The sequence below is a fragment of the Dermacentor albipictus genome, chromosome 5 (assembly GCF_038994185.2).
Source record: "Dermacentor albipictus isolate Rhodes 1998 colony chromosome 5, USDA_Dalb.pri_finalv2, whole genome shotgun sequence".
NCBI lineage: Eukaryota > Metazoa > Arthropoda > Arachnida > Ixodida > Ixodidae > Dermacentor > Dermacentor albipictus.
This window is the reverse complement of record NC_091825.1, coordinates 93,341,038-93,367,236: the sequence shown is the minus strand read 5'-3', so window position 1 is coordinate 93,367,236 and position 26,199 is coordinate 93,341,038. Positions and strand designations below refer to the sequence as shown.

General features: G+C 47.7%; 1 protein-coding gene and 1 non-coding gene across 2 annotated transcripts in view; one reads left to right on the top strand and one right to left on the bottom strand.

Moving 5' to 3' along the window:
• Nucleotides 1-231: 231 nt before the first annotated feature.
• On the bottom strand, nucleotides 232-414 carry LOC139060633 (U2 spliceosomal RNA). The gene has a single exon (XR_011514985.1). It is a non-coding gene; the product is annotated as a U2 spliceosomal RNA (small nuclear RNA).
• Nucleotides 415-12,733: 12,319 nt separating this feature from the next.
• The window catches only part of LOC139059951 (sodium-coupled monocarboxylate transporter 1-like), a 95,755-nt gene continuing 82,289 nt past the window's right edge, over nucleotides 12,734-26,199 (top strand). Inside the window, exon 1 of the mRNA XM_070538597.1 lies at nucleotides 12,734-12,752. The gene's annotated coding sequence lies outside the window, so the exon portion shown is untranslated. The remainder of the gene's footprint in view (nucleotides 12,753-26,199) is intronic.

The window sequence follows — 26,199 nt, the reverse complement described above, 5'->3', positions numbered from 1 at the left end:
GATCCTGTGGAGTCAATATGTTGCGTTGTTGGAAAGTGGGCTACTTGCTATTGTAGGTGACCGGAAAGGATATACGCATGGAATGCATTTCCATTTCCGGTGGGGCGTTCCTCGAGGTCGGTACCTGCTTTCTACAGTGCGCGATGATCACTTTGTAACCCGTACACAACGTGCTTTCTTACAGCGGAGCTGTATATGGCTAGTTTCCAGCGGATCGATGTCCGTAGACCAAACGCGTGGGCCCACCCAAAAGATAGTGCAATACCGGGCCAACTCGCGGTGGAGATGAAACAGGCTTGAAGCACTCTGCCAACTTGCAAAGATAAGTTTAATATCTCGGGTCCAAATACAACCCGTATCAGATATCAAACTGATAAGAACCGATACTACACTTTGACCCTCGTCGGCAGTGCCTACGTTTGCACCGCCCTCTCTTTGTCGGCGTTCCAAGCGCTTGCGTATCTTCTTTCTTCCCCTTCCGCTGTGCCGTGGTGGCGGTCCCGTCGAAATGTGACGCGTGTTTAGTTTCCCTCAGCTACTTGGAGCGGCGGTCCCATTGTCCACGCGAATGTATGTATAAATATAACCAAATGTATGCCTAAATATAACCAAATGTATATATAATTATAACCAAAGGCGGTAGTTTGGGGGGAACCAGTTTGATGTGGCCTGTCTCCTGTATGACCTTTTCTGGTTTTCGAGCGACCTTACAACCATTGCTGAACTGCGGGACGTTGACCAACGCACAATCGCCTTGGCTTCGGTGAAGCAGTGTGTGCCGTCGGAGTGCGGTGAGGTGCGCGTCTGTTCTACGTGCCAGGACTCGTTAGTAAAAGGCGTCGTGCCGCGTTATGCAACATTACATGGATATGTATACCTCCCCCCCCCCCCCCCCCATTGTGCCTCATCATCTTCCGAGGTTTATGTTTTCCTTCCGATTTCCTGACGTCAAATTTGCGCAACCGCGGACGCAAGCAGCGGGCGGTGACCCGCATGGTTGTCTCAACAGGCCAACCAAACGCTCTCCTCATTTATAGGCGGTCACTTTTGTTTGCTTTAAAAACGAAGAACATTGCCTACGGTGAGCGGCTTGCCTTATCTAATTGGTTGACAAGAGGCGAGGAGCACGCTCAAGTGGAGAGGGATTCGATAGGGTCGAGCCAGTACACTGAAATTCGATAACCGGATGGGGTGGGACCGCTTTCTCTTGCTTAGCTTGAGGTGGCTGGTCGAAAATCGCGGCGGCACGCGACGGAAGGTTAAGAATGCCGCTAAAACGGATCCTCAGCAAAGAAGAGTTGGCAGAACGAGGTCGTAAACGTGCCCCAAGTGCTCGAAAACTTTACACAGCCACGCACAACGTTTTATTGTATGCAAATAAACCCATGCTCTCCGGCATGTGCGAGTAGCCAGTGCCTGAGCAATCGGTGGCAGCCATTTTTATTCCTTTCGGAACCAGGCAGCCTGCGGCTGTCCAGAAAAAAATTCAGTTTTGTTCGGCATTTAATGCATCTTTAATGCGTACACGTCAGTTTGACGCGGGAGTTCTCGCGGTTTTGTGACGTCGCGTGACAAGCAGGTGAAGTGTGGGTAGCCCAAAAACTTTTGACCGATAGCCCAGGGCTAATGGCGAAAAGGCGTCGAATCAAAAATAAGAATTGTTCTTTTGTTCGGTGCAATGATGCATAATCAATGTGTACGGGTCATATCATATGGAGAGCCATCCCGGTTTTTGTGACGGCGCATAATAGACAGGCGAATTGGAGGTGCTCCAAAAAAGTTTTTGACCAATCCCGGAGGGCTGATTGCAGAATTAGGATAGAAAAATGGGAATAGCTTTACGTTATAGCGCCCCTGAATGAGTTAAAGGCAGTAGCTGCTGAGAAAACTAGCCAAAAATAGGCCTCTAATTACATGGGAGGTATAGGGCTTACCCTGTGTCTTTATTAAAAGAAACGTTTACACACCACAGCTGCCCGGCATCAAATTCATGCTTCTCCGGCAGTGTACAGAAAAGAACTGGGAGCCGCAATCTTTAATGTAGCATTAGTGCTTTTAAACTTGCAAGCAGTTTAATACCTTGCGCAAAGGTTGAGAATGGTGCATGGCGTCTCTCCTTGTACATTATTTGCTACAGTCAGCAATACTGCAACAGACGAAGACGACGTTGTGCGCACCACCACGAAGAATTTGTGTTTGAGAAGACCGCACCGCTATTTAAGCAGGAACCAAGATAGCGGTTCCCGTGGCGAGAGCCTGCTCGTAATCTAGTAATTTGAAAATAACTACTTTTACAACAAAGGAAAAAAATTGTGCTTAGAAAGTATTTGCAAATACTATAAAACTTAAATGAGTCTTTTCGAAGTTGACTTTTTTTTCCGGGAAGCGTTCATGCAATAATTCGTGCAAAACAAAAACAGAATGAAGGTGCTGGCTAGTGAACGGCTTGCAAAATTTCAAATTTCAAATTTGCCTCAGTTCAGTGCTAGGACGATTGCACGATCAGATGTATCAAAGAAGGTATTGAAAGTAACTAACCTATGGGGGCTAGAAGTATCGCCACATCCGTGACAACACGCGGGTTGAAACCGCGAAATAGTACGGAGTGGAGGAACATTCTAGAAGGCTCATCATGGCTCATCTTGCCGCTTTATTGAGTGCGGTGCAGTACGTGCCGATTGACAGCAGTGTGTGCCACCATTTCCGTGACCCAGACGATGGTTCAGCCCTCAAGTAAACTATTATTGGATTAATGCATGTACATATGGAATTGGAGAAATCCCCACAGTCACGGACCTGTCGCCACTTAGCCTGTGGACGCTTTCGGCAACTATAGAGCATGTATGGCATTTTTTCCTTGCAATAGCACCTTTTCTATCACCATTTTATGTTAATGTAAGAGTAAGCGTTACCTATGCAGCTTTTATCTAGATACATTAGAGAGGAGAAATTATTTTTTCATCATCGGCTGCACCGATTTCGTCGAGATTCGTCACATAAGAAAAGTAATATCTACCGCTCGTTAAAGATATTTTCGAAAATCACAAATGAAAGAAATACACCTGTAGGATGGATTTCACAACTAGACAATAAAAACTTCACAATTGAGTAATTTACACTTGTTGACCCGCCGCAAGCAAACAAATTTGATGTATTATACACCACTCTGAAACTCCATAGGAAATTTGGAAAACCCTCGAATAGATTTCAAGGACCTCACGTACAGTTTAAGCGGCTACAGATGATTTGTATGCTTCAAGAGTTCGGTTAGAAGCGGTTAACAAGACTGTGATATACGTTTTGATGCATATTTATGAATTTTGAAACATAGTGCTTAAAAATTTTCAACCACCAATATCTGGCAAACTTCTGTAAAACGTTTATCGTCAGAAATAAAAATTCGGCTTCCTACAGTCGGTAGCATTCAGGTTTGTTTCTTCAATGCAAGAAAATTCAAGTCCATTCCAAAGAAAGTCGGAGTTTGCCTTAACATAAAGATTTCGTACGATCCATTTCAAGAAAACAATGCCCGAGTGAAACATGCATGCAAGGCTGCATCATTTTGCAGCATAAAGGATCAGAACATAGGCACCAGTCAGGTTTTGGAAGTGCCCTCATGAAGATAGCTTATATTGATGACTCATTATTGCTGTCCATGTTGCAGCTGGGATAGTACAGATAGCGGGGTTACTGTGGAGTTTAAACTGGATGTCATGACTGCACCAAGATGTCCTATGTCGTGGTATGATTTAGCATCGTGGTTGGCAGAGAGATTGGCGCTTCGTGCGTGTACTCTTGTACAAATAATAATAATAATAATAATAATAATAATAATAATAATAATAATAATAATAATAATAATAATCCTGCCATCCGGTCATGTACAAATTGCGGCCACGTCGTCCCTGCAAACTTCTTAATCTCATCTGCTCACCTAACTTTCTGCCGCCCCCTGCTACGCTTCCGTTCCCTTGGAATCCAGTCCGTAACATTTAATGACTGTCGGTTATGTTCCCTCCTCATTACATGTCCTGCCCATGCCTATTCCTTTTCTTGATTTCAACTAAGATGTCATTTACTCGCGTTTTTTCCCTCACTCAATCTGCTCTTTTCTTATCCCTTAACGTTACACCCATCATTCTTCTTTCCATAGCTCGTTGCGTCGTCCTCAATTTAAGTAGAACCCTTTTCGTAAGCCTCCAGGTTTCTGCCCCGTACGTGAGTACTGGTAAGACACAGCTGTTATATACTTTTCTCTTGAGGGATAATGGCAACCTGCTGTTCATGATCTGAGAATGCCTGCCAAACGCACCCCTCCCCATTCTTACTCTTCTGATTATTTCAGTCTCATGATCCCGATCCGCACTCGCTACCTGTCCTAAGTAGATGTATTCCCTTACCACTTCCAGTGCCTCACTACCTATCGTAAACTGCTGTTCTCTTCCGAGACTTATACATTACTTGAGTTTTCTGCAGATTTAGACCCATTTAGACCCACCCTTCGGCTTTGCCTTTCCAGGTCAGTGAGCATGCATTGCAGTTTGTCCCCAGAGTTACTAAGCAGGGCAATATCATCAGCGAATCGCAAGTTACTAAGGTATTCTCCATTAACTCTTATCCCAAATTCTTCCCAATCCAGGTCTCTGAATACCTCCTGTAAACACGCTGTGAATAGCATCGGAGAGATCGTATCTCCCTGCCTGACGCCTTTCTTTATTGGGATTTTGTTGCTTTCTTTATGGAGGACTATGGTGGCTGTAGAGCCGCTATAGATATCATTCAGTATTTTTACATACGGCTCGTCTACACCCTGATTCCGTAATGCCTCCAGGACTGCTGAGGTTTCGACTGAATTAAACGCTTTCTCGTAATGAATGAAGGCTACATATAAGGGTCGGTTATATTCCGCACAAATATCTATTCGTAATTCGCCAATGGCATGGGAATATGCAGCAAGTTGCACAAGAAAGCAATCGTGAACTTTTACGACTACTGTTGATGATTAATGCCACTATTCTAGTGCACTAGCGTTGATTGGGTACCTCACAGATCTTTTCGGGGCTATCTATCTATCTATCTATCTATCTATCTATCTATCTATCTATCTATCTATCTATCTATCTATCTATCTATCTATCTATCTATCTATCTATCTATCTATCTATCTATCTATCTATCTATCTATCTATCTATCGTTTTTTCACCTACGCGGGTCACTGGCTAGTTAATGGTGCTGAGGTAAAAGGGTTTGGTGTCTACCAACGGATCACTCTGGGTCACTGAATGTGTGGCAATGTGTACATGCGCACCGCTCTTCAATGAACCTGTTACATGGTGCCATGGGTCACTGTGGACACAGGACTGGGTAGGTGCTTCTGTTCCAAGAATATCTTTGACACCAACTTGGAGCACTGAGTATGCGCCACTCGGTTTGTGCTGGTGTCGAACGAACCTCTTTGATGCCACCTGGTGTCACTAGGTATGTGCGAGGAGGACAATGCCGCTCTTCAGTGAACGTTTTGGTGCCAAGTTGGGAAACTAGGTATGTGCGACTGGGAATGTGTCGCCCTACAGTGACGAAACAGGTTCTTTAAATTTCTTAAATGATGAGCGGAATCGAACCCACGTCACAAGGGTTCGTCAACGACAGCAACCCGATGCATTAGCAGGCCGCGCCACAAGTTCACAGGGTACGTGCCTCTTTTCAATGAACGCCTTTCACGCCAACGCTTGATCGAGCAGCGCCCTGAATGCACTGGTTATATGTCTCTGCGATGAACGTGTCGCCAACATGCGGCACTCACTATGTGCCACTGAGTGCGTGACAATTGCCAGCGTTCGCAAGCACCGACGTGCCAGGCTTATGGTCTCAGAGACGACGCGCGGACGTCCCGCAGTGCCGCTTCATGGCGCAGTGTGAGGAGAAAGAAGCGCGCGAAAGCCCAATAGTCGCATGACGTGTTTCTTGGCGTTCGCGCGCACCGGCGCGCCATACTTCTTGGAGGTCACGCGCAAGCTTGGCGGCGGCGGCGCTAGGTGGCGCCGAGTATACTTAGGGAAGCGCGAAAGAAGAATTCCGCTGTAGTACATGCCTCGCACTTTTTCAAATAGCAAGCAGGCACATTTAACCTAACTCTAAACATTTCATAGACGCATGCGGTCTTGCACATAGACGAGGTCCCTTCGTACACCACACTTGTGGGGTGCAGATGTCAGATGAAGATGTCAGCAAAGTTAACAACTTTAAACTTAATCTTGGAGGCTTAAGTGGCCGGAATTTCTGAACGTACAAACTGCTTAAGCGGCGACATTTTCCACACGCCGCCATAGCATCGGGGCTATGGTGTAGCGATGCAAAACACGAGGTTGCCGGTTCGATCCAGGAGAGAGCGGCTGCATTTCGACGGGGCAAGAAAGGAAATATGTTCGCGTATTCAGATTTAAGCGCACCCTAAAGGACCCCTGGTGGTAAATGTTAGTCTGAAGTCCTCATCTACGGTGTGCGTCATAATCAAATTGTGCTTTTAGGACGCAAAATCCCAGAATGTAATTACTTTAATTATGTCTTGTAGCGAAAAATTGTGAGATTGAAAGAAGCAGAGAACGTTTGGTGGGCAAAAGTGTTGTCAGTGGCATAAAAAAATAACTGTGTCATTGTTCATAAAACACTTTAATTAGGAGCGTCAGGAAATAATAAACAATTCAGTTCATTGTGCGTTTAGAAATCGTGAATTAAAAAAAAGATATGTGCACTCAGTTAGAACTCTGAATCCTAGCACAAGTACTAAAGTCACCACCTTGAAAGTTCAGTGAGCGGAAGTATCATTCCGTGCATTTTTCTACAAGGCATCCCTTAAAGGACAAAGTATAACCCCTGTGAGCTTCGTTGCTCACTGTAGGAACAAACTCATGAGAATGCGAAACGAGCCGATGGCTTCTCTAAGTGCACCTGCCTTCAGCACTTCCCTTAAATGCAGACGCAATATGTGAAGTCAATAAACAAATCGCTTTTTTCCAGGAAATAATCGGATACTTGGAAATTATCGCATTGTCCTTGTGTCAACAGAAACCATTTCGCGTGGTGGAAGGTAAATGTCTTTTTGTTCATTAAATTCCCTAAATTAAACAAAAGAACTGAGTTGTTTTAGCATAAGCTGACGAGGACGTAGGCGAAAGCCTGCGTCCTCAATCAGTTTGGAACTCATTGAATTCATTCAGTTCCTGTAGATCTGCTTCAGTAGATGTCCAGGCAGCTTATACTAACGTTATTTATGCCAGGGAAGGTTGTAATGTTACAGGTCACTTAGATCTATTGCAGGTCACGCAGTAGCTCGATTTAGTTGAGGCACCCAGTGAAACAAAGGTTCGAATGCTATTACCAGCCAACTCTAAGTTTTCCTTTGAAAAAAGACGCAGCGCAAAAAAAGACAACGACACGAGAGAGCGAGGCGCGCACAGCGCTGTGTGCGGGTCGCTCTCTCATGGCCCTGTCTTTTTTTTTTTTGCGCTGTGTCCTTTTTCCAGTGAGTCACCAACAAGCCCAAGCTCCCACACTAAGCCTATGATTACCGCCGAGAACGTGACAGTTCGCGCGGCCGAAGCGCCAGCTGAGAGGCCCCACAACGGTTATGTCAAATGATATTCTACAGCACATGAACCTCTTTCACGTGATACTGAACCAACTGCGCCGCCATCAAACTTCCGGACCGAAATTCACTTGCCATTTCGTTAAGCGCTATCGAAATTACATGCAACGTTCCAGCTTAGGCAGCCTGAATAGCGGTGCCGTTATGTCAGGTGTTCCTGTTTACTCCTGTGCCGCAATGGGCTCTGATTGACGCGGTGTGTATCCGGCCATGGTAGACGTTGCTGCTCTATAACGGCTGGAGTTGTGACGCATGAAACTGTAGTAAAGCGAAGGATACTGCATTCATAAAATTAACGCCCCAGCATGTACGCGATACGATCCACCGTTGTTGTCGAGATCCCGGCCAGACGAAATCCTGCGCCACTAAATAGGCGTGCATTTGCTCACGTTCTGCGTCTCTGCACTTTCGCTTTGCGGGTGCTGGATGGCGCCTTGCCAAGTATGCTCCTACTTGAACCACTTAGAGTGCGCAACTGCATATGTACCAATAAGTGTATTTCAAAACAGAAAACTTGGACCACTGAGTATATACGAGAATAGAAAACTTGGGACACTGTATTTAGGCAACCGGGCACTTGCCACTGGGTATCTGAAAATTTTTCGTCAATCCCCCTTTGGGCATGTGCCACTGAGTAGCAGAGTCCGCAATATAAAATTATGTTTACAGTGGAGAAGCGAAGAAGTTGGTCACGTAAGCAGCCGAGAGCAAAGAAAGAAGATAACGAAATGGGACTAGAGCGGGCATTTAGAGAGGAGCCCTGAACTACATAATAGTCAATGGAAACGAGAATTGAAGTCAGACAGAGAAAGATATATTTCATAGCGACTCTTACTCCGACTCATCGCTGTTGGATTGCATCGGAATCCCTGCTTTCGATGATCCATTCATTTGTCTGGATCTGCAGGAGCGCTGAGCGCGTCCTGTAGGACCACAATAAAGTTTTTCAGTCCAGTTGATATGCGCGGCCAGCAGTGGCCATAGTGTAGGCCGCCGCTTTTGCGGTGGAGCGGTCCGCTTTCCCAGGTGCAGAGAAGGGAGAGAGCGATGCTCGAGCGAATGAATGGGTGTGAAAAAAAAAGTACTCGGGAGTATTTCCGCACTTTAGTAAACATCAGAAAACGCTTCTCTTATCATTTACTCACACATACAGGTGTGATCCGCCGACTTTTCTGTATTTATTTCACGCCATACAGAAATGTTTCCTAGTGGTGAGAATGAAAAAAAAAAAACTGCGTTCTGCAACTCGTAATCTTCCTCGCTCAAGCGAAGGCCCAGCTACATGTTAAATACATAAATACAATGCATACAATACATGTGAAACGCAGAAATGCTTTTCTAAGGTAACCCGTTGGCAGATACAAAGACGACTAGTGTATTTTAAAGGGAACGCTAAATTCTAGTGATTGTTGGAAATGAAATCTTCATTTAGGATCTCAAATTTTTTCAATTAAAGAAAGTGCGAGTTAAAAAAGACGGAAGCCCGAAGTTTACAAATTTTACTTCGTGCACTAAAATAAGTATCGCCGTTCTGTGAACTGCAACCGTGAGAAGACCCAAATTAGGTAAATTTGCTATATCAATTTATATCTTACGGGAATATGTTACAATGCTTAGAGGGCCAGGGAAAACACGGGGAAGGCGGGGGATGGAAATTCAAGATGATGAGCAAAAACACAATAAGGTGAGAGTAGAAGCCAACGTTCTGACAAGTGGACTTGTCTTTTTCAAGGCCTTTCTTATTACACTTGTCGGAACGTTGGCTTCTGCTTTCACCTTGTTCTCGTTACACTCAATACTTAGAAGGGTTTTGCAAAGTTCTACTTTCATACTTATGGTGCACGAAAGAGCCATGTCTAAATACCAATTTTGTCCGCTTTAGATGTGCTATGATATACAATAGACGCAACTGTCATATCTGTTTTCAATGTTTAGTTACAGAGTTTTAAACGTGACACTTTCTTTTTCAGAATATTTGCGATTTTCAACAATTTCTGATAAAAGATAGACCACCCCAGTAAAAAGATGCGCTGCCAATTGTCACGAGATTTTTAACAACAAACCTCATTAAATTCGGTGCAGTGGTTGCCGAGAGAAAGAAATTGTGTTTTCCGATGTATATTGACACATGTACAGTCGCGATCAATTTGAAGGTGATCGCTCGAGCGGCGACCGAAACTAGGAGCAGCGCCACGTTGCGTCATCATCGTCAGTCAATGGGAAAACATCAGATAGCTTCCCTCTCTCTCTTTTGCTGTTCGCTTAGCAGCTGTCAGTCCGTCTGGCAATTCGCAGCTTTTCGTCACCCTTCACGAGATAACCTGCGAATTCATTTCGACTGCCTTATCAGCTATTGCACAGAGGCGTCATTGTTAGCCAATGTATGCATGAGGCAGCCACGCACACACGTCATTGCCATGAAAGGGTAACAAGCACAAAAATGCGTTTTGGGGGTGACGGTTGCAGCCTGGACGAGCGTAAAAGGGGAAGAAGGCAGCGCAATTTTTATCTTCGCAGTTCAGAAATCGGCCGTTATGCTGCTTGGCAGGCCTTCTGGTTGCAGCTCGAGCGATCACCTTCAAATTGATCGAGAGTGTACTTATATTTATCGGGCGCCCATGTTTCGCCGCCTAACAAATCTTATCGCACAGCGCGGGACGCGCCTGCATGTATCCGAAGATTCTGGAAAGTTATCGATGCGTCTATCCGCTGTCTGTTGTCGCCGAACCTTGCGTTATCTGATTTCATCGCGTGACGCGAATGGTGTAGACTTTGTGGAAGGCATGCGGGTCCCAAAGATTAGTCTGGAGAATTCGATGACTTCTGTATAAAAGCCGACGCGCTGGACCCGCTGATAAGATTTTCGACGATCGCCGACCGTGTTCACCGCCATCGTTGTGCTATAAGTGTAGCCTGTTTCTGTGGGCACAGGTTCGCCCAATAAAGGTTAGTTTTGTCTTTCACAGTATTGCTACTGTGTTCTTCAACGTCACCATCGCGTGACATTATAGATAGGGGATATAGAGCTAAAGCTTCCTCTTAAGCTGAAAAATAAGAGGTAGTCGCGCCGAAACTGCAGGCACCGAGTTGAAGTGCACTATGCATTGTACTCACCGATCGCCTATCTGTGTGTGCGGTGTGCTCCGCCTTTGGGAACCGCATACAGCAGCCCTAAGCTGGCGCGACGAAGAGCGCCACTACTGGTATCACCCTCCGGCACCCGAAAGAGGTGTCACACCTCACCGATGCGATATATGAGACCGAAGGAAAGACCACCAGCGCTTGCGACTTGAAGTGCGCCGACCGTACCGCACTCTTGGTGTGGCGTGCGCGCACAAGTTCAGCAGAAACATTTCGGCGCACAATTCTCGTGCCAGCAGCTGGAAGCAGAACGCTGCCCTGGCTCTACTGCAGGGTCGGTTGAGCGTAGCAGGAAGGTGAGTCCACTTGGCGTCCTTTGTTTAATTCCCAGCCGAACACACGACGCGTCTCTCACATCATCGAAGACCTAGTTCTGCGTGTAAGGGCTGCACATGCGCGTCGATGTCGTTTTATTCCCTACCCCCTGTGCAGCGCGGTTGAGGTGTCCTCTGCTGAGAGACAGTTACTGCGCTGCACTTTACCCCAACCTTTCCTTCCCATCATCAAGAATCTCCTTCTCTCTCTCTCTCTCGTCGATGCCGCGTCGATGTCAACTGCGATGGCGTGAGTGCGCCTCGAACGTCCGTAGATTTCCTATAGCAATAAACGCAGCGTTTCCTGAGCCCTCCGCACGTGGTGGCGCTGGCATGTCAGCTGCGGAAGCAACGAGCTTACCGGAAAATAAAATAAATTCCAAGCGAAGTCTCTTGTCGATTACAAGAGACTTGCAGTCATGGTGTTTAGTCGACTAAACGTTTACTAGCCGCCAAGATATACCTCTACTGCTTAAAACGAAATTGTTATGTGCTGTCGCATTAAATGGTAGCTTTAAATGCTAATGCGTGTATAAATTCAGTAGCCAATGTCATAAACTGTATTGCAGAAAAAGGATAGCTGTTGCCCTCTCACAGCATGCGGTGCTGCTTTCGGAGATATTCGCAATACTAAACTGTATTTTTTTCGTCTTTCTTGCAGCCCTCTTGAATTATATGAGCACCTCCGGAGCGCTAACTATATTTTCAGTTCATCTGCATATTCGGTATAGCCCTGATGGAATCACAATAGTTCCCAGTGGCTAAAGGTTTTACGTATACTGCAAAAAACTGTATTACTACAAGTAAGCCTTCATCAGAGGTATTTTGATAAAGTTAGCTATATCTCTAAATTATATTCAAGTATGGCTGCTCCAAACCATATCCACTATGGCTAAATGTTGAAACTAGCCATCATAGCTTCCGTTAGAACCTTCTTCGGGAATTTGTAAATAAAAAAAATCATGATCATCATATATACCCTTTTGGAAAACAGTTATTACATTTCTTGTTTCTCAATGGCGAAACTCATTCGCACCGTCAGTTCCCATAGCTGGTGCGAACTTACGGGTGATCGCAACGAGGGTTGCAAAGCTCTAGCGCTGCGCCAATTCCACCTGAACGCGCGATGGTTTCGCTCGATGATCACCGAATATATGGAAATTAAACGACAACAGCGTGACTTGGTCGATCTGAGGTACTTAGAGTCCTTTTCCTAGTTACTAGAGCGCCAAGTTTATTTTCATAGCTGCTGGACAGAGGTTAGAGGTTAGAGGCACAGCCCCTATTTAGGACAAAACTCCGGCATGTGCTGTGCTTTACTCTCTAGCTGCGGAAGCCGCAGGTGCTCAAGATTGATGCAAACAACTGCCATGATTTTACCGCAGCAGAATGGCAATGTTGCTGCTGAAGTTGCGCTTACGTTGGACAGTGCATGGATTAATTACTGCGCTGCCCTCGACAAAGAAACGACGGCGCAGTTTCATAGTGCGCACGTACTTCCGCCATCACAGGAGACAGCCGCAGGTGGACATCAAATCGTGTGCGACTCTAAACTTTATTACAGTGCCAGCATCGGTTTAAAGATGGGACAAGCGCAGTGATTGCCACTTCGGCTGCGGCAGCCGCTGCTGGATCGCTCAGAACGAACAGGGTAGGTAAAATATTCCGTTGTCTTTCATTGATGTACTTACAGGTGCCGCGGTTGCCACTGATTTTGACAAGCGCGAACAGATGACGCTGAACTTATCCATGAATGTCGGCAGGAGTTTCGAGAGAGGCGCGCAACTATCGAACTGGAACACAAGGATAAGCACAAGGAAACGAAAGCCAGTGTAAAATTCTTCTAAAAGCCTTTTTTAAAGCTCGAGGTGGAAACTACGAACCCTCGTCGACTAACTGCGTGCTGCGGAAACTCTGCGACGTGTCACTGCGCTAGAAAATAATGAAAACAATAAAATTTCAATTAGGAATGTCCAAGTTGCTCCAAATGAAAGTTTTTCAGGATTCTGGAGAAACTGGAAGAAGCAATTCATGAGACAATCATTGAAAAGTATACGGTGGCATTTGCTATTTAATGTTTTCCGCCGAAAAAAGAAATGCACCCCCATAGTCGTGAAGTTTAGTGAGCGGTGAAAGCGTGAAGCTGTAATTAAAGAGGTACCTTATGTGCTTGATAACTTGACATATTGATTATTTTAAGACACCTTCTATCTACTTGATCGAGTATCTTCGCCCTTCGTGCAAGAAATCGCTCGGCATAGCAGTTGGAAAGGAGGTGGAGTAAAACTGTTCATTTGCATGGTGAAATTCTGGGATATTAATCCGAGCAAAAGTTAAATCTTTGAATTCACTCCTTGAATGTGACAAATTATTTAAATGAATAAGCTCGTATTACACCAAGCACTCTCAATTAATTAGAACTAGGAGAAAAAAAAATGGCTGTGGCTTAGCTAAGGTTAAGCCCAGGATGCGAAGCATACTAGCCTTTATTTTAGTTGTTGAACCACTGTTTAGCCTGGTGAACTGCTGTTGCTTGGCTATATTTGGTTCGGCTAGACGAAGAAACAACTCATGCAGGCGAGCGCGCGAGCTGAGACCCGGCTATGTAGCTACACGGCCGCAAGCGAGCGCACGAGTGGAGCCTCCGCTTTTGCAGCTGTTATGACGTCATATGGTAGCTACGCGGCCGCGCGAAGACGACGACGATCGTTCGAGCAGACGTGCGTTCGATGGGCTCCGTCGACTACGGCCGCTCGAGCACAAGTTGGATTCGACGGTCTTGGTTTCTCGCTGGATTCAAGGAGAAGAGAGGTCCGAACGCGGATTCACCGGAATTAACAAGATGGGACCGAATTCTCCAGCTTGCTGAGCTCACGAAGCCGCACCGTGCCGCGAAGGCCGCTAGGCCTAACGAGGCCTAGACGCGCTAGGGAGCAGAGGTAGAGGCTAGGCCTAACGGCCGTGCCCAGACGACCTCGTGCAACATGGAGGTTGTAGAAGGTACGGAAATTGATCCCGACGAGCTGAAGATTCCGGGACAGTGGTTTAAAACGAAGAGGAGCGGAAAAATAGCACCAGCGGAGTTGGAAGAAGGCGGCCACGTCGCCGGGAACCGAGGCATACGGGAGCGTGCTGCGGAGCGACGCGAGGGAAGAAGAAAGGCAGAGAAGTCGGTGGAAAGGCAACATACGAGAATTCCGCCCGACTACGAGAAGATAATTATGAGACCTCAAGGGGGACTAGAGAAATTACTCCAACTCGGAGGAGCTTTCGTGGCTGACGCAATCAGCGGGGCGGCCGAGACAAGTGACAGAGGTGTGGACGACATCATCACGTTCAACACGAAGCAACAATCGATCCTCATTGCTACAAAGGACAAAACGACGAGAAATAAGTATGCAGCGATCAGAGAACTGACGATAGGCAAAGAAAAGGTGAACGTCAACGCATACGTGGCGGCGCCAGAGAACAGCGGGAAAGGCGTCATATACGACGTACCTCTATTCTGGACTGAAGACGAAATCAAAGAAAGAATGGAGTACTTCAGTGCGAAGAACCCCCCAATCCTAGGAGTGCGAAGGCTGGGCAAGGGAACGAAGGCCGTACTTATCCTCTTCGAAGAAAGCACAGTTCCGAGGCAAGTGTACCTGTCGCTCACGCCAACGAGATGCGTCCTGTACAAGAAAAAGTACGAGGTATGCTATGCGTGCGGTCGATTGGGACACAGATCGGACGTGTGCCAAAACCCGGACAACAAAAAATGCCGAAGATGTGGGGAAGAAAACCCGCAGGAGGACCACCAATGCGAAGCCAAATGCCAGCTCTGCGGGAAAGAGCACCCACTCGGCGACAAGAGATGCAAAGAGCTGTACAGAACACCGTACGAAATCAAGAAAAAAAATCTGGAAGAAGAAGAAAGACAAGCAGGAGGAGCTGAAGACCCAACAACGGAAACCCCCTGCGGACGGAGCTGAGAAACTGCTCAAGGAGGACTTCCCCAAGCTGGAAGGAAACAACCAAGGAAACTTGCTGACCCCCGGTTGCCAGGAGACCAGGGGACGCAGGAGATCGAGATCCAGGGACCCAAAGGACCCATGGGGCAAGGGACGAAGCAGAAGCAGGGATCCAAGCAGAGAGCCCAAACAAGTAAGCTTTGTAGAAGGGTCCTCCCAGGCCAAAGATGATAAGGACAGAGAAATAGAACACTTAAAGAAAAAAGTAGAGGAGCTACAAGGGCTCATGAATAACCTTATGAAAGCGCAAAAAGAAAAAGAGAAGGCAACATCCCCCCCTCCCCGCACACAACCCGCACAACCCAAGCAGGTAGCCCAACAAACCACTCCCCCAACACCCAAGCAGCGGGAAATGGAAGGAGAGAAAATGGATGAATCAGAAACAGTCAGGAGACCCCCACTTAAACGGAAAGGAGATAACGAAACAGACATGTGAGCAGAACTAAAGAAGGAATGCGAGGCGAATAGGAACGCAATGAAAACGATACAGACAGAACAAAGAGACTTAATGGCACACGTCATGACTGCACTCAGCCAGATACAAAAAATATAAACCAAAGATTTGAAGGTATAACAGCAGAACTACAGGCACAGAGAACTGAACTACAAACACAAAGAACCGAGCTAGTTGCCCTTGTGGAGCGACAGAAAAACTTAGAGGACTCTATACCCAAATCCAATATGGCCAGAAACGCACGAATTAAGTCTATCATTTGGCAATGGAACTGCCGAGGGTTCCAACGCAAGCGAGCGCTACTGCAAAACTACGTAGATACACTAGGAGAAAAGCCGCTAGCAATAGCGCTGCAAGAAACCGGTAAATTAGCATCCCTCCCAGGATATCAGGCGTTTCACAGTGATAAGGGGGAAAAATCGAGGGTAACAACCCTGGTGAAAAGAAATGTAGCAACAATCGAACACGATATTCAATCCAGGGACACAGAAGGAGTCTTAGTGGAGATGCTTACGGGTAGAAAAGAAGAGCTCAGCCTATTTCTACTAAACATCAACTCAAGTCCTAGACAGAAAAAAGTCAGGTTTAGGGCCATCTTCCGCAAAGCCCTGAAGGCAGCAGGAAAGAACCCCCTATTCATAGTAGGAGACCTAAACGCGTTGCATGAGGAATGGGGATACAACAGAAGGGATGGCAAGGGAAGACAGCTGTGGGAGGACATACAGGAACTGAACCTCTCACTACACACCGACCCAGGAAACCCAACTAGAAAAGGAAACAGCGTCACCGCAGATACCACACCCGACCTAACACTCTCCAAAAACACCAGAACAGTAACGTGGGACAATACAGGACAAGACTTAGGCAGCGATCACTATATAATTGCTACCACATTAATGAAGGGAGTAAAGGAAAAACGACTAAAACAGCTAAAAGTTACAGAATGGGATAGATTTAGAAAGCGGCGAGAGGAATCTCCAACCACAATCATCACAGATCTAAGAGAATGGACAGACACACTTAAAAAACACGTCACCGAAGCAACGGTTACTTTAGAAGGCCAAGACGCTCCACTTATAGCAGACAACAAGCTATTGCACATGTGGGAAGCAAAGGGTAGTCTAGAAAGCCGGCTCAAAAAACAGAGATGGAACCGGAATCTAAAAAGAAGAATAGCCAGACTAAATCGAGAGATTGAAAAATACGCACTGCAGCTATGCGAGCAAAACTGGTGTAGCACATGTGATGACATGGAAGAAGGTATGAGTTTAGCTAAAACATAGAACATCCTAAGACACCTGCTAGACCCAACCCAATCAAAGTCGCAGACAAACATAAGGCTAGCCAAAACACGACATAAATACGACGGAACAGACGAGAGCTTCATGGAAGAGATCAAACAAACATACATATGAAACGTGACTTGCACCAACCTACCAGAGTATGGGGGACCCCTAAATGAGGAGCTAGATGCACCCATAATAGAGGCAGAAGTGAGAGCGGAAATAATCAGACTTAAAACGAAATCGGCCCCAGGCCCAGATGGGATAACAAACAAAATGCTGCGGAACCTAGACGATGAGCCAATCACCGCTATAACCAAATACATTCTACAGGTATGGGAGAAAGGCGAACTCCCGAAACAATGGAAAGTGGCTAGCATCATACCAATCCCCAAACCGGGCAAGCCCCCTAAGCTAGAGAATCTCAGGCCGATTTCCCTCACATCATGCGTAGGGAAATTAAAGGAACATGTAATCCAGACAAGGTTAACCCGATTCATGGAGGGAAATGAACTATGGCCGAATGAGATGGTTGGATTCCGACCGGGCTTAAGTACCCAGGACGTGATGCTGCGGCTTCAGCACGACATCATAAACTCAAGATCGAGAGATATAAAAGCAATCCTAGCTCTAGACCTCAAGAAAGCCTTTGACAATGTCAAACACGAGGCAATCCTGACAGAAATGCAAGAAATAGGTGTAGGATGCAGAACCTACAACTATATAAAGAACTTCCTGACAAACAGGACGGCAAAGATTAGATACCAGGATTTGGAATCGGAAGAAATAGAACTGGGAAACAGAGGTACCCCGCAAGGATCTGTACTCTCCCCACTCCTCTTCAATCTGGCTATGAGGGGCCTCCCGAATAAACTCAGGAAAATGGAAAATTTAAACTTCAGCATGTACGCAGACGATATAAATGTTTGGATACACAAAGGTAACGACGCGGAAATAGAAAACAAACTGCAAACAGCCGCGGACACAGTAATTGAGTATACAGCAACTAGGGGGCTTACTTGCTGACCAGAAAAGTCGGAACTGTTAATGTACAACCCCAAATCATTAAGGCTGAAAAGACACAGCGATCTCAACATCACGGTTGGGGGCAAACCAGTACCCAAAGTAGATAAGATAAGAATATTAGGACTTTTCATCCAAAGCAATGGATATAACGACGAAACCATAAGGAAACTGGAAGGTTATGCAGCACAAGTCACCGGGATATTCAGAAGAATAGCTCTCAAGGGGAGAGGGCTAAGAGAAAGAGGCCTAGTTAAGCTAGTACAAGCGTACGTCATCAGCAGACTTAGCTACGCCACACCATACCTTAACATCCGGGCTTCAGAAAGAGACAAATTAGACTCGATAATCAGAAGATGCTATAAACGAGCACTCAGACTACCCATAAGCACCTCTACTGAGAGACTCCTAACAATGGGAATTCACAATACTTGGCAAGAACCAGCCGAAGCAGTTAAAACCGCCCAACAGGAAAGACTCAGCCAAACATATACAGGCAGAGATATCCTTAACATGGTGGGGCCGCAGACAGACAGAGGCTTGCAAAAGAAACGTGACATCCCAAGAGAAATCAGAGAACAGCTAAGGATAGACCCACTTCCCAAAAACATGAACCCCACCTTCTACAAAGAAAGGAGAGAAAAGAGAGCCGAAGCACTGGTCAGACGCTTCAGCGAAATAGATAGGGAGATAGTGGCGTACATGGATGCGGCCAGCGGCAAACTGGGTGCGGCAGTAGCCTCAGTGGTAGATGGCCAAGGCGAAGCAGTCTCAGCAGCAACAATACGCAGCCGCAATCTGGAAGCAGCGGAAGAAGTAGCAATCGCGCTTGCTTGTGTCGGGACCAAAGCGAGCTACATAATAAGCGACAGCAAAACAGCCATCCACAATTACGGAAAAGGCAGAATCGCACCAGAAGCGATACGAATACTAACAGGAAAGAAAATTGACAGAAAAATCAGCCTCGTACGGGCACCAGCTCACACGTCGGTCCCAGGCAACGAGGCGGCACACTTCCTAACCCGAGATCTCTACTTCCGGGCAGGAACAGAGCCGCCCGCTTGCAAGAAACTAGACGAGAGACTATAGACCTACACAGAAATAATTGAAAACTATAAGCTTCAGCGTAGAACTGTCCCGCCTCCGGACAAGGAGCTCGGAAATAGAGAGGCGAGAGCCTGGCGCAGACTGCAAGCAGGAAACTACATAAATCCAGTATGGGCGTCACACGTACTGAAAGACGAAGATATAGACGATATAGACGATATATCGATATAGACGATATAGACGATGCGGGGAGAGGGGGACCCTCGACCATATAATCTGGCAATGCGTAGACTCCCCAGGTGTCAAGGAAGGAATAAATAGTAGAGAAGCCTGGGACACCCTTCTGCAAAGCGCGGACTCCGCCATGCAGAGGAGAGCCATCCATCTGGCGGCAGAGGCCGCGAAGAGTCAACAACTCTTTGACTGCATCTAGTCGCGGAGACCCCCGCCCCTGTATCTAGTCGCGGAGACCCCCGCCCCTGTCCCTAGGCCTGCGCGCCAGGGGCAGGGAGTAGGGGGTCTCCTTCTCTGATGGAAATAAATGTTTTTGGAACGGAACGGAACGCGGCCGCGCGCGGCGCAGCAAGGAAGAGCGTGGTTGTGCGGCTAGTATGCTTCGCATAAAAATATTTCCGCTGTTATTCCAAATCATCAGTCAGCCCTCAACAAAGGCATTGAAATGACAAGCCAGCTTCATAATATTTTGTGTGGTTTTCATGGGCCCTGTAACGTAAAACTATTCCAATCTCTTTTTATTCCAATCTACTGACATCAAATTTACATAACCACCGACGCAAGCATCGGGCAGTAACGCGCAGCGTTGTTTGAAAAGCCCAATTAAACACGCTCCTCGTTTATAGGAGGTAATTTTTTTTTGCTTTCAAAGCAAATAGCATTGCCGACATTCAGCAGATTTTCTGATCGAATAGGTTGACAGGAGGTGAGGAGTACGTTGAAGTGGAGAGCGATTCGATGGAGCCGAGCCAGCACAGTGAAATTAGATCCACGGGCTGAAGAGGGGGGTGCCGGCGTCTGTGATTGATCCGCTTCCTCTTGCTTAGCTTGCGGTGGCTGGTCGAAAATCACGGCAGCGTGCAACTGAACGTTTAAAATGCCGCCAGAAAGGATCCTCAGCAAAGAAAAGTTGGTAAAGTGGTGTCGCATACGTGCCGAAAGGGCTGGATAACGTTATAGTGCCACGGAATAATGCTTATTATACGTTCTCCCGTGTCCGCGAGTTCTGTAAGCACTGCCATGGGTATCGGCGAGTCTTCCTGAAATGTGGCAAGCTTTAAGCCTTGAGGCAGCACTGCCGCTTCAGTAGAACAATTTATCACCCACAGCCCTGTGCATCCATTCAGGACCGATACCATGTAATGCGGAACCAACACATTTTTCTTTAGGGTCCCAGTTCACATGTACAGGATCCATTTCAGCATCAAACGGCTTGCCAGTTGAGCATACAACAGAAACGCGGATCGCGGATAAAGTGGGCACAACTGTATCCTCGAAAACACAAAACACACCTTCTTGGCTTGGCGAGTCTTCCAAGATCACGGATGTAACACGCCCCCACTGAGTTAGCTCGTTCGGTAGTCAACATTGCAGTTGGCAGCACACAACTGGATCCCTAAAATGGATCCCTAAAATGGCGTCGTGAGTGGAACCAGGAAGGACAGTACACTCAGTGTTAAAAACTCGGCCGCTCAAGGACACATCCACATAGCAAACACCAACCGGGTATAATGAGTCACCACTACACTTATTCGGCGAAATCTAGTGCTCTGGTCCCAACGAAACATAACCGTGCGTCTCAGAAGGCGTTTAACAGCAGACTCATGACGGAAATAATTGCGCCCGTGTCGACTAAAACCATGGTGGAGACACCGTCAATGAGAGCACGAACCTTATTCATCAGCATAAAAATAGTTGCAGGTATATGAGTAGGCAGCGATGGTTTTCCACATACCTCAACTCCATCGGCCGCACTGGCTGGTGTTCCGGCGGGGGTGACGTGAAGCGGCGCCGAGGAGATGATGATGCGATGCGCCGTCGGGGAGATGATGGATGATCGGTACGCTCGGAAAGCTGGTGGGGGTGTCAGAGTGCGATCGGAAGCAGGCGAACGGTTGCGGGTTCTTTCTTCTTCAGAGTAGATTCCTAGGGTTGAATAACATGGCCTGCCTTCTCGAAAGTGGCCTCCTAGAGCGGAGGTCTCTGGCAGCTGTGTGTCCCAGATACGACTACTGTGCCACGTAGACGGCATCGATTTCCCATAGCCAGACGGTCGGTGTTGGTTACAATATCTGGGCATGTGACCTGGTGTGGCACAGCTGTTGCACACTGGCATAAGGCGAACTTTGGAATGCTGATGACAATGTTCTGCCGCGGCCATTCTGCCGTGGAGAGTAAGTCATAGGCAGTGGCCTGCTTATAAGTCATAGGCAGTGGCTGGTCGTCGAGAACGAACGAAACGTGGGCGCTGTTCAAGGCTGCGGTCAAAAGAATCGTTATAGAATTGTTCGCTCGGGTCATAATGAATTGTTCGCTCGGGTCTCTGTAGCTACCACCGTCCGCAGCGAAACGAACGGGCGTAACCTGGCTTGAGGACTAATTTTTCGAGACGCCGACACCGTGGCCGCGGACGCAGCAACCTGGCAGGAACCCCTCACACCTACGCTGTCACGAGATATCCTCGAAACGCAAAGACGCCCCAGACAGACAATGACGCCTCCCCACTGTAAACTCACAGGCATCCCAATAACACCCGTCCAAATACGACGACTACTGTCCTTGGTGCGGCGACAGCTAGATCAACCCTCGAACACATCCCCTGGCATTGCAAACAAAGACCAGCAGAGGGCAACCCGCCCCTCGTCGCGCGCAACGAATGTGAAACGTCGTGGGAGGCGCGACTCGCTCGGCAGGACCTAGGAAGCCAGCAGGCAACCTTGGACCTGGCCGAACGAGCCGCTAGAGCCAGTGGGGCCCTGGAATAGGGGCTCCACCCTCAAGAACCTCAGTCCGCTGTTTAAATAAAAATGTTGGTTCCTCCTCCTTATCCAGTGCTGCGAAGGAGTCGAGGGGGTTGCATAAACGGCGTCTCGGAAAGCGCAGGAGCTGTAATGGGGCGCCACACAACGTGCTTGTTCTTCGGGTCGAAGGATCTGCTCACGGAAAATCTGATGAATGGTGGACGATAAGTCTGTTGGAGAACTGGTGTCCACACTGGCCACACTCATCACGCTAGCTAGCCGTCCAAATTTCGGTGTAATTCGATGAGTCTTCAGTATATCGAAGGTACAACAGTACCGTATCACGTCTGATACGGTTTCGAAGATGTCTTTTCCAATTAGGGAGTTATATACGTCTTCAGTTATGTCCTTTAAAAGGTATCCCATCTTATCTTTTTCTAACATTCGAGGGTTTACAATCTTGCTCAATTTTAGAAATTCCTCGATGAAAGTGGTGCGTGTCTCTCCGGGGACCTGAGACCACTGAGCTAACGTTAGTTCCGCTCGTTTCTTCTTAGCATCCGAATCACAAAAACACTTCTTGATCTCCTCAACGAAACAGGCCTACTTAGGTAGTGCATCCGCATGGCTGGTATACTATATCATCGCCATGTCGGTCAAAAAAAAAAAGAATAACGTTCCTCAGTTGGGAGGCGTGTTCCAGTGATTGTGCTGGCTTACCCTCTCAATGTGTGAGCCACTCGTCGTTGTGTAATAAACGAGAAGAAAGGGTCTCGAATCCGGCAACCGTGATGCCTTCAGATAGCATGTGTGGGTTTGCTGACCGGTTGTCTTCACCCAAATAGATCACGTTCTTGTGACGTCTGCTGCAGAAAGGATGCTCCACATCCGCCGCCAAGGTTTGCGAGTGGTCACGCTGGCTAACACTCATAAATACCCAAGAAAGTAGATAAAAATGGTGCCGCGATTCCGCCACGATCGCTACATTCGTCTTATTGTGTCGAACCATTGACGAGTTGCGTAAGGAGCGCATGATTGCTCGCAAAGCCTTCACGACGCCCAACACACTATCGAGCTTGCCGCTATAGCCACCCGCCGTGCCGTTCAACATCCGCTGCTGACCAGAATGAAGGACTTTATCCGTGAAGCTAGCTTTCAGTACTACCTCTGACGCACGAACCTGCGCAGACTTTGGCTCCGAACCTTCAACACGTCATTCGGACCCAGTTGCTGCCACCTATGCCCCCACAACTACCCGTCACTGCGCCGCTTACCTATGCTTCCAATGCCAACCCAGGCCTCGCCAACTGCCGTGCATGCTGCGGCGCTCCCCTTTGCGAGGCCTTGGGCTCCGTTTTTAGGCCGCCCAGACGCGTGACGAACGCCGGACGATAGGCCCGTCTGCTTCGCCAGTGATGTCGCTGGACACGTCGCCCACCACTGTCGCCGTTGTCCACCTTCTCCAATTGACGTCGGGGGCAGGTCTGTTCCTTAATCGTCACGGACGGCACCGAAGTACACCCCTGATCATCAACCACCCTATGCCAACCACCGGTCACCATCCCAGCGACTACGCTCACTGTCATCCATGCACCACTTGCCTACTACAGAAGAGGGAAACTGATTGCTGCAGTTACGAAGGCCACAGCTGCATGCAAGTAGAACTACCCAAGGCCTGCATCTGTTTTGCCGCAAAAGTTTACCCACGTCGCTGTTGAAAGAACCACTGCACTAGCGTTTATCGACACAGGGGCGGTCGTTTCCGTTATCTGCGAGAACCTACGCTGCAAGATTAAAGAAGTGGCCATGTTGCTCCAGAAACTAATGTTTTGCACTGCTAGCTCACAGTATATTGCTTCTTCAGCTATGTGCACCGCACGTGTCGTTACTCAAAGTGAACTTTATGACAAACAGTTTTTCGTGCTGCCGTTATGGGCCCACGACATTATTCTCGGATGGGACTTCCTTTCGCGTCATCGCGTCATTATAGACCTTACTACACTGCAAACCTCTCTTTCAGTGGATCCTCTTCTCAATGCTCCTAAACTTATCGTTGCTACAGACACAGATATAGCCCAGAAAACGTCCAACCTCCTATCCCTGCCCTAATAGGCCACCTCAGATGGAAGTGTCCTGTTTGCCCCGTCAAAAGTACTTCGCCGCCGCGGCCTACGACTGCCATTTGCGGTACTTACCCGATGAATTGGGTGCTACAACCATATTCGTTTCCAACATGCTTACATTCTCGGTTACTTCACTTCATGGGGGATTTTTGGGGCACATACAAGATGTTGACCTCCTGCGCTCCTTAGCGTTTGCTGAGGGCCAACCCCATCTTTTAATGAATACAATGATATCACCTGTTCACAAACTTTCAGCTCCAGACAATTTCCATTCGTGTATTACCGCCGATCTATCTTCAACACATCGCAGCGAACTTCTGCTCCTTCTTTGAGACTCCCCCTCCTCCTTCGATTGCGCTCAACCATCTTTTGGTCATACAACGAACGTCGCACACCACAGCGACACTGGTTGGCATGCGCCCTTACTCCAACGACCATATGGAGTTTCAGTGGAAGAACAGCGTATTATCAATGGACAAGTGGACGGTATGCTTAAGCGTGGTGTCATTGAGCCGTACCACAGCACCTGGCCGTCTCCTGTTGTACTTGTGCGAAAAAGGATAGGTCTATCAGATTCTGTGCCGACTACAGCCTCAACAAGAGAACTCGGAGGAACATATACCCGTTGCCGCTCATGGATGATGCTCTCGATTGTTTACAAGGGGCAGAATATTTCTTGTCTTTGGATTTGCGCTCGGGTTATTGGCAAGTTCCAATTGCCAGACCTGACCAACAGTAGACGGCTTTCGTCACCCCTGACGAACTGCATGACTTTAACATCATGCCGTTCGGATTGTGCAATGCCCCAGCTACTTTCGAACGGATGATGGATGGCATCCTTCGTGGCTACAAATCTCTGTACCTGTCTCTCCTACCTTGACGACATCGTCGTTCTTTCTCGAGATTTTCCAACTCGTATGTCTTCGTGCCTTTCTCACGTGCCTCGCCTCTGCTGGCCTTCAACTTAGCATGAAGTGCCATTTTGCTGCGCGCCAGCTCACGATACTAGGTCACGTCATCTGCAAGGAGAGCGTTCTACCGGAACCTGCGAAGCTCCGTGCCGTCGCCGAATTTCCTAAGCCCAATTCCATGAAAACGCTTCGGAATTTCATTCGGCTTTGCTCATACCATCGTCGATTTGTGCGCGACTTTGCTTCCGTCATAGCGACTCTTACCCACCTTCTGACAGCATCCAACGGCCTTTATACTTGGTAACGAGCGTGCGACGAACCTTTTCTGACACTACAGTGCTTATAACGTGGTCACAAATCCTTCGTCACTTTGAACCTATTGTGCCTACGGAGGTACATACTGACACCAGTGGTGTTGGCCTTAGTGCAGTATTGGCTCAAAGAAAGCCAGGATACTAAGAATACGTCGTTGTTTACGCGAGTCGAACCTTCATGAAAGCCGAGTGTAATTATTCCATCACTGAGAAAGAGTGTCTAGCCATAATTTGGGCTTTGGCTAAATTTCGTCCGTACCTTTATGGCCGCCCTTTCGAAGTCGTCACACATCGTCAAGCTCTGAGCTGGCTCTCGTCGCTGAAAGATCCCTCGGGAAACCTCTGTCGTTGGGCGCTTCGCCTACAAGAATACGACATTCGTGTTGTGTACTGATCCGGTTGCAAGCACTCGGACGCCGACGCGGTATCCCGCTCACCGCTAGCGTATGGCACGGTTACTCCGTCAACTTCTTCGGCTTCCTTGTCGTTCATTGAGTTCACAGACATGTCGTCGGAGCAATTACAGGATGCGCGGATTTGTCAACTCCTTTACTTTTTAACTGATGCATGAGCTTATCCTGCCTCAGGAACCCTCCCTCACCAAGCCGCCCATTTCGCTTTTCGAAAAGATCTACTCTATCGGCGGAATTACGCGTCTGATGGCCCGCCACACGCGCACGGAAATCTTCGCTGCTTTTCACACCGATCAACAAAGTGTTCACGCCGAGGTTCTCAAGACCTATGGCCGCCTGCGTAAGCAATACTACTGGCGCTGGACATTTACTACTGGACATTTGTGTGCAAGTACACACGTGTTCCACTGACAGCCTGTAAGCGGCGCAAGGCTCCATCTCAACGCCCGGCCGGTACACTTCAGCCTCTTCCTTGCCCGACCCGTCGATTTGACCTCGTCGGTATCGACTTATATGACCCGCTTTCCTCGACCACCTCTGGG